Here is a 9,193-nt window from a genome sequence, read left to right as displayed (position 1 = left end):
AAGTAATTCAGAGCATCACAAGGCATTAGTAGTTCAGTACATGAACAAGTTTTACAAACCCAGATAAGAACAAGTGAATTCTAGTCCCATTGACACTCCTGGTTTTCTACAAACACCAAGTACTAGGGCACACAAAAGTTCTGAAATTTGTGTGCCTAACTGAATTAACTGAATTTTCAGTAACCGAATGAACTGAATTTTCAAAACTGCAAGAATACACTCGAGAAAAATCCAACAGCACTAGAACTGAGCTGATTGACAGTAGTTTTGTTCACTGTTATGTTGGCCTAACTGGATGTTGGCTATCTTTTATAGTGTCTCTGTTACATGCCAGTTTGGTCATTGCTAACTTTTGATATGTTGTGTTTCTGACATATCAGAATCGGATATCCAAAAGAAGAAACAATATAATTTCTAACAAATCATTAGCCTGTTTGCTTCAAAAATAACAGTTCCTGTTGAGATTCCTGGGATCCAATCCCAACCAGTCCATTTGATTAAAATGACTGGATTACTGGAATGAGAATACCAAAAGAACAAGATATAGTCTACAAAAAAAAGAAAGAATACAGCCAATCCCCATCACTGTTTTCCCCTCTGGTTCAACCCTCTCACCATTTAAAGCAAAAATCTATATGGACCATCCATTCCTAGTTTGCATAAGTATCTAGTTTTAATTTACCTTCACAAGAGCACCAATAACACCCAAGCTGGTAAGCCTCAAGTACTCAAAAGGTCTTGTCTTGCTGGTAGTATTCAGGAACGGGTACAGGTACAGTGGGATGTGAGCTGCAAAGGAAAAAGAAGAAGACTTAATTATTAACCACTGCTAGTTAAGATTTACTTATTCTGTAAAGTCACCAAAATGAGGAAAGCTTTTTAACAATAAACAATGGAAATATTTAAGACTTGGCATAGAAACAGCAGCACTCAGTACCATGGACAACCACCCTTACTTAAATAACAAGAACTGCACAAGTACATATGTACTCTTGCCATTGCGACTGAATTTAGAACAGTGCAATAACTGTAACCTACCTGGAGCAGTGCAGCAACAGTGCCAAAGGAGTGCCACAGCAGTGGAGCAAGGTCTTGAAAAATCTCTTGTTTCTGAAAGAGGAAACTGAGAAACAGATTAGACAATGAATTTTCACCTCCTGCATCCCAGATTTGCAGCCACACTTTAAATGTTAAAGTAAAATAGCTCTATGTATCAACTGTCCAGTTTGGAATATTGTCTTTGGAAAGTTGATGTTTCACTAAGAAAAGAAGGGTCTGTCTAGGACACATTTATGTCACGTCTAACCTTGTGTCCACTATGTTTGTGGTGTATTTTTTTTTGCCCCAGCTTTTTTTTTGTTCCTTGTTGCTGCGTTATTTGTGGGAGCTTAGATGTGACATCCTTAGAAAACATTTAGATGTGAATTAGACAAACTCAGAAAAGAATGACGATGCTTGCATTAGTGGCTCATACCATGGGTTCACACTTTTGGTAGATAAAGAAGTGACAGAAAAAAAATACTATACTAAGTAAACTTCATCACTTATCTAGATAATCTGCAGAAGTAGAACAGATTGTTTCTAACCTATAAATGTCTTCCTATATAGTTTAAACTGTTTAGATTTCCTAACACCACCTCCTGATAAGTTTGCAAAGTCATCAATAGGACAGGATTTCACAAAGTTCACACCCCCGCCCCCCTGTCCTTGAACAGGGTATCTCCACCAGATACTATAATTAAATGTGCACAGCCGAATACCCCTCCAGCCTGCTCCAGCACAAAAATATTCATTGGAAGTTCACTTTTACCAAGAAACAAATACATCAGGAAGCAGGGGATATTAACAAAAATGTGCTTCTTGTGGTATTCACTCCTGAGAGATTGTATATGATAACTGCAGTATTTACCATTTTATTCAGGGGTACTATAACAGAAATGGGCACGTCTCTTGTTGTATTCAATCCTAACAGAACAACATATAAGATAACGGCAGTACTTTCCACTTTAATCAGAGCAAGCAGAACTAAAATGGATACAGTTATCTGATGCACACACCGAAATGCCATCCGAGTGTGTCCAACAGAGATCGGCAACCATTCCCGCTACGGATGCTAATAACAGGTAAACCATAGCACATGTTTAAAGAATGTATCATAATAAAAGCTACAAAACTCACATACCAAACCCTACTTGCTTTCGCTACATATCTACAAGTCTACAGCAAGCTAAAGGACTGCACAAAATCACCCAATTTTCTTCATACTCCAGATATGAGCAGGCAGAGTTGCACTAAATTACCAAACACCACAAGCAAGTCATAGAATCGCCCTAAGGAGATCGGAGAGCAACATTTCCATACCAAGCACGGATCAAAGGATCTATACCCTATAACCTTAGATCACCACGTGCGCGGGTGGGGTTAGGGTTACCTCCTCGTAGAGAGGCAGGGGTCGAGGCGGCGTCGGGGCGGCGGGGCAGCGTCCGGGCGGCGGGGTCGGGGCGGCGTCCGGGGCGGCGTCCGGGCGGCGGGGTCGGGGCGGCGTCCGGGGCGGCGTCCGGGTGGCGGGGTCGGGGCGGCGTCCGGGCGGCGGGGTCGGGGCGGGGTCGAGGCGGCGTCGGCGCGGCGTCCGGGCGGCGTCCGGGCAGCGAGGAGAGGGCGAGGGAGGGAGAGGGCGAGGGCGAGGGCGAGGGCGAGGGCAGCGGCAGCGGCGGCGGTGGATCGAGAGGGAGAGAACTGGCGAGGGGGAGAGGGAAGGGGGGATCGGGCGAAGGGGGGATCGGGCGAAGGGGGATCGGGCCACAATACTAATGGCGCACCTCACCGTGGTGCGCCATTAGCATGTCCATACTAATGGCGCACCTCACCGTGGTGCGCCATTAGCATGTCCATACTAATGGCGCACCTCACCATGGTGCGCCATTAGTACTTTTTTTTATTTCAACTCGAGCCAAAAGGTTATGTACTACCAGAACCTATCCACGTCAAGCCCACTCTACTAGCTCGACTGGTCAGTAGCCAGTTCTCACACCAGGAGGTCCTGGGTTCGACTCCCAGGCTCCACAATTTTTTTTTATCATTTAAAAAGCTGTTTGATACTTATTTATGTTTAAATATGTTCAAACTTGTTTAAATAATAACAGTAATATTTTTTTTATAAGACAGTAGCATTTAAAAAGCTGTTTGATACTTATTTTTTTTATAAGACGGTGCGCGGGGTGCGGGGTGTCGGCGGCGGCGGTTGGGTAGGGGAATCGAGGGTGCGGTGGGTCGGCGGCGGCGGCCGGTGGACTTGGGGGTTGCTCGGCGCCGAGGGGGACCGGATCTGGCGAGGTGGGATAGCGGTCGAGATGGAGGGGGATCGAGGTGGGCTCCACAAATTTTTTTTAGCATTTAAAAAGCTGTTTGATACTTATTTGTGTTTAAATATGTTCAAACTTGTTTAAATAATAACAGTAATATTTTTTTTATAAGACAGTAGGATTTAAAAAGCTGTTTGATACTAATTTTTTTTATAAGACGGTGCGCGGGGTGCGGGGGGTCGGCGGCGGCGGTTGGGTAGGGGAATCGAGGGTGCGGGGGGTCGGCGGCGGCGGCCGGTGGACTGGGGGGTGCTCGGCGGCGAGGGGGGCCGGATCTGGCAAGGTGGGATAGCGATCGAGATGGAGGGGGATCGAGATCGAGTGTCCATGAAATTTAAAAATATTCATGATAGTTCAAAAAGTACCCATGAAATACAATCGAGAAATGAAGGCTACGATTTAAATACAATCGATCTTAGCTAGCTATCTATTCACAATCTTCTTGCCCTTCTTTTTCGCAAATGGAGTTCTTCTGTGGAACGGACGTCCTTTAGGTAGGGTGGTCCTGCTTCTTCTTGTGGTGTATGCTGCTACTTCATCATCGTCGTCATGTTCGATCATCGGGTCGCCGTACTTGTCGAAGTCTTGCTCATTGGCTACTCCATCCATTCCGATGATCTTCCTTTTGCCTCTCCTCACGACAACACGACTGGGCTTTGGCGGGTCGGTAATGAAGAAGCATTGGTCCACTTGGGAAGCCAGTACCCATGGCTCATTTTTCCGGTGACGTTTGCGCCCGCGGTCTTGGATTTGGCTTCGGGTATAACCATGGTGGTGAAATACCGGTCTTCTTTTATGACGTTCTTGGCCCATCTGACACGGAACATCGGGACCTTCTCTCCAGCGTAGCTCAGCTCCCAGATCTCCTCGATCCTTCCGTAGTATCTGTCATTGTCGTTACCGGTGTAGGATTCCATCGTTACCCCGGAGTTCTGATAACCATCGCTCTTCATGTCCTTGGCCTCGGTGTAGAATGTGTAGCCGTTGATATCGTACGCCTCATAGGTCATCAGGTTGTGCTCGGCGCCCTGTGACAAGGCGAATATGAGTTGTTCTTCCGCGGAAGAATCCTCATGTAAAGGGTACGACAGAAGCTTATGCTTGAACCAACGCGTGAAACATGAGTTGTGCTCTTTGAGTATATCTCCGTCCGTCCTCTGTTGGCCTCGGTCATTGTACGTCTTTTTAATAAAGGTTTTGTGCTCTACCAACCAAGGATCGACCACGTCTATGTGTTGTAGCGCGACTAGGTTTGCTCTTTCAAAGTCGGCGAGTCGACCCTCGAAGTCGACATGCATTTCGCGGCGACCCTCACGGTGACCCCATCCAGCGAGCCTGCCGAGGTGCCTGTTGACGGGCAGACCAACGGGGTTCTCGATGCCTAGATAATTCGTGCAGTAGGAGATGCACTCTTCGGTCAGAAAGCCCCTGGCTATGCTTCCTTCTGGACGTGACATGTTGCGAACGTATCCTTTGATGACACCATTCATCCTTTCGAACGGCATCATGCTATGCAGGAACATCGGCCCGAGTTGGATGATATCCTCCACTATATGGACCAGCAGATGCACCATAACGTCGAAGAATGCGGGCGGGAAGTACATCTCAAGCTCGCATAGTATCACCACGATCTCTTCCTGTAGCCTTCTGAGTTGCCTCACGCCAATCGACTTCCGAGAGATGACGTCGAAGAAGTTGCATAGGCCAAATAGCGTTTCACGGACGTGCGCGTCCATGATCCCACGGATTGCAACTGGAAGTATCTGCGTCATCAGCACGTGACAGTCGTGAGACTTCATCCCGCTGAACTTCTGCTTCGCTGGGTCTAGGTATCTGCTTATCTTCCCCGCGTAACCGTAAGGAAGTTTTACTCCTAGGAGGCAGGTGAAAAACTGCTCGATCTCCTCCTGACTTAGAGTGAAGCACGCGGGAGGGTAGTCATTTCCGGTCTTCTTGGCCTTTTTGCCTTTGCGACGACTTTCTGTGTCCTGCTTCGCCTCATCATCATCATCATCATCATCATCATCATCATCATCATCATCATCATCATATATAGCGTGAAGCTCCTGCCTGATGCCCATTGATTTCAAGTCTGCCCTTGCTTTCGGCCCATCTTTGGTCCTCTCTGGCATGTTGAGCAGGGTACCAAGCAGACTCTCGCACACGTTCTTCGTGATATGCATGACATCAAGGCTGTGAGGCACACGGTGGATCTTCCAGTACGGCAAGTCCCAGAAAACAGACCTCGTTTTCCATACCTTCAGCAGCGGCTCTGGCGCCTTTCGCTTCTTTCCCGGCTCTGGCGCCTTTTGCTTCTTTCCCGGCAGTGGGCAGTCTTTCCAATTTTTCAACAGCTTGTCTATTTCCTCGCCGCTCCTCGTACACGGGCGTTTTCGGGGTTTGGTTTCACCATCGAACAGATCCTTGCGTTTCCTCCACGGGTCATCGTCGCGAAGCCACCTTCAATGTCCCATGAACACGGTTTTCGAAGACCCGGGATCTCTATCTAGCTGGTGATACGTTGTGTCATCCATGCACCTTACGCATCCAGAAAATCCGTGGACTACCTGCCCCGCAAGATATCCGTAACCGAAATAGTCGTGCACCGTCGTGAGCAGTGCGGCTCTCATAGGGAAATATTCTTTCTCTGCGGCGTCCCACGTATTGGTTGGTGTTTTCCACAGCGTGTCAAGCTCCTCTTTCAGCAGCCCCAGATACAGATTGATGTCGTTCCCTGGTTGTTTTGGCCCTTCAATTAGCATACTCATGTGAATGTACTTCCTCTTCATGCACAACCAGGGGGGAAGGTAGTACATCCACACAAACACAGGCCAGGTGCTATGTGTGCTTCTCTGGCTGCCAAACGGATTGACTCCATCGGTGCTCGCGCCCAGCACGATGTTCCTTGGATCGTTCCCAAATTCTGGGTATTCGAAGTTCAATGCTTGCCACTGGCTCGCATCCTTAGGGTGACTCAGCATCTTGTCTTTTTTATCTATCTCCGGATCATTTGCGTCATCTTCTCGCTTCTTCTCCTCCCTATCCGCGTGCCAACGCAGGAGCTTTGCTACCTTAGGATCCGCGAAATACCGCTGCAGACGAGGAGTGATCGGAAAGTACCACACCACTTTTCGAGGAGCTTTCTTCATCTTCTTGTATCGAGTGACACCGCACACCGGACATATTGTAGACTCCGCGTGCTCGTCCCGATAAATGATGCAATTGTTCATGCACACATGGTATTTCACGTGCGGTAAATCCAGAGGACACACGATTTTCTTCGCCTCCTCCAAACTGGTCGGGCACTTGTTCCCCTTGGGAAGACGTTCGTGCCAGAATGACATGTTCTCATCGAAGCATGCGTCGGTCATTTTGTGTTTTACCTTCATCTCCAGGGCCATGAGCGTTACTTTCAGGCGGGTATCCTCGGGCCTGCATCCTTCATACAATGGAGTAACCGCGTCTAACTCAAGTTGATCCATCTTGGCTTTCTCTCGGGCCGCAGCTCTTGCGTTATCCGTCTGCTTGAGAAGCAGCTCTTGAATATGAGGGTCCTGCACCCAGCCCATCGATGGTCCAGCGTCGTCTGCTCCGCCGGCATCATCATCTTCATGATCATGCCCATCGCCTGCTCCGGCATCTTCCTCATCATCATATCCTGCATCTTCTACATGATGACTGTGTACAGCATCACAGTCGTGATCATCTCCTGGGGATTCTTCGTCTTCTCGCCCGCCCGAGCCGCGGTGGTTGTCTTGCTGCCCTTCCTCATTTCTTGCCCGGCCCGCATGGACGACTTCGTAGTCATCTTCATCACCTTGCCACCGATAGCCATCCATGAAACCACGCAACAGCAGGTGGTCCCGCACCTGCCCGGTATCCGGGTCCGCAATAAGGCTCTTCAGCTTGCATCTTCGACACAGACATCTTATCTCCGTCTCGTTCTTTTGAAGCATCTCGGCCTTCGCGGACCTCAAAAACCTATTCACGATGCCTTCGTTCATCGTGCGGACCATGGTCGCCTGCTGGGTAGAGCAAAACGATATTTTAGAACCAAACAAAAATTTGGCATGACCTTCCCTAAAAATAGGACCAAAAAGAATGCTTAATGCCAAAATTCTCGCCGAAACGGAAATGAATCAACATTCTGGCAAAATATTGGCAACTATCGCATATCAAATACCGGTACACCTCCAAACACAAACACATATGCAACACCACAAACATATGCAACACCACGAACATACATAGATCTAGCTAGGCCGTAAAAAGTGCATGTGCACATTGTTGTAAGGAGAACAACCTAAATATAGCTTCCCCCCTTACTTACCTATTAAAACAAGGTAATTTAACCACTTAATTTGAATGAATCTATGGTGGAAATGAGGTGAAAAAGAGGAGGCACCCGAGACAAGGAGGAGGTGGAGAGAATGAAGTGGGGAGAAAGTGAGTGTGTGGGTAGGAGAGGCTGTCCCAAATATCTTGTTGCTGCCCACTTACTAATGGCGCACCTCTTGCATGGTGCGCCATTAGTACTTACAACTACTAATGGCGCACTTGGGCAGGATGCGCCATTAGTATGTTTGGATAGGCGCACTAGTTCAAAAAAAAATCCTATACTAATGGCGCACCCACTGCCTGGTGCGCCATTAGTAGTTACAACTACTAATGGCGCACTTGGGCAGGATGCGCCATTAGTATGTTTGGATAGGCGCACTAGTTCAAAAAAAAATTCTATACTAATGGCGCACCTGCTGCCTAGTGCGCCATTAGTAGTTACAACTACTAATGGCGCACTTTGCCAGGATGCGCCATTAGTATGTTTGGACAGGCGCACTAGTTAAAAAAAATTGATACTAATGGCGCACCCGTAGCATGGTGCGCCATTAGTTGTTTAAACTCTAATGGCGCATCAGATTGTGGTGCGCCATTAGTATATACTAATGGCGCACCATCTTTCTGGTGCGCCATTAGTGTCAATCCCATCTATAGCCATTTTCCTAGTAGTGGGTTCTCAAGATGAAATATGGTGACTACAAAAAATGTAGTTTGTTACCTCATATGTCGATTAGATTAAATAGATGGGCTGGGGTGCTACAAACAGTTTGTCATGTAATATGAAAATATGTGTTGTGTTGTTACTAACGAGCTTAACGAGTTACTCGTGAAACTCATTAGCTCGCTTGTTAAGCTCGTTAAGCTTAATGAGCTAAAATCAATGTTTGGCTCTGTTCATTAAGAAGCGAGCTACGAGCTTAACGAGCCGAACTATCGAGCGCTCATTAAACTCGCGAGCTACGAGCTTTTGGTCCAGCCCTAGTGCCACACACGGACTTGTAATTTGTGGGAGTTCGACCCGGACAAGCACTAGACGATGTTGGAGCTCTTCGATACAACACACGAAGACATCTGGAAGGTGCTTTTTAAGGCTGGCGAGATACCACCGCCCACGTCCGAAGACTGCGGTCTTAGCACAAAACACCGGGCTAATCCGGTAAGTTCTTTTATGTTTGCAAGATATATCTTTTGCCGGCAAATCCATGGGAGGAACCTAAGCCTCCATGCCAATCTCTCAGGCCTGGGTAACGATAGCGGAGCATATCAAATGTCCGGCTCTGCTGCCCGAAGATCAAGAAATGCCTCTTCTGATGAAGATGCTATTTCCAGTGCCTTATGAGGTGTCGGAGAGGAAAACCAAGAAGGAGGCCAAGGGGACCAGAGCTGGTCTCCGACGCAAGGGCGTTTCGGACGTGACGTCCGAAGACGCCGAGATGCACTCCTCCGCCGAAGACGACGGGGAGGAGGAGGCCCGTCCCCCCCTCCCCCCCTCC

General features: G+C 47.9%; 1 long non-coding RNA gene across 1 annotated transcript; it reads right to left on the bottom strand.

Moving 5' to 3' along the window:
* Nucleotides 1–387: 387 nt before the first annotated feature.
* LOC123089487 (uncharacterized) lies at nucleotides 388–1,104 on the bottom strand. Its single transcript, XR_006442303.1, has 2 exons — nucleotides 1,039–1,104; nucleotides 388–789 (listed from the first exon to the last, which is right to left on the bottom strand). It is a non-coding gene; the product is annotated as an uncharacterized lncRNA (long non-coding RNA).
* Nucleotides 1,105–9,193: the final 8,089 nt, after the last annotated feature.

The sequence above is a fragment of the Triticum aestivum genome, chromosome 4B (genome assembly GCF_018294505.1).
Source record: "Triticum aestivum cultivar Chinese Spring chromosome 4B, IWGSC CS RefSeq v2.1, whole genome shotgun sequence".
NCBI classification, from domain to species: Eukaryota; Viridiplantae; Streptophyta; class Magnoliopsida; order Poales; family Poaceae; genus Triticum; species Triticum aestivum.
Note: the sequence above shows the minus strand (reverse complement) of the source record. Positions and strands in the feature narration are given on the sequence as shown.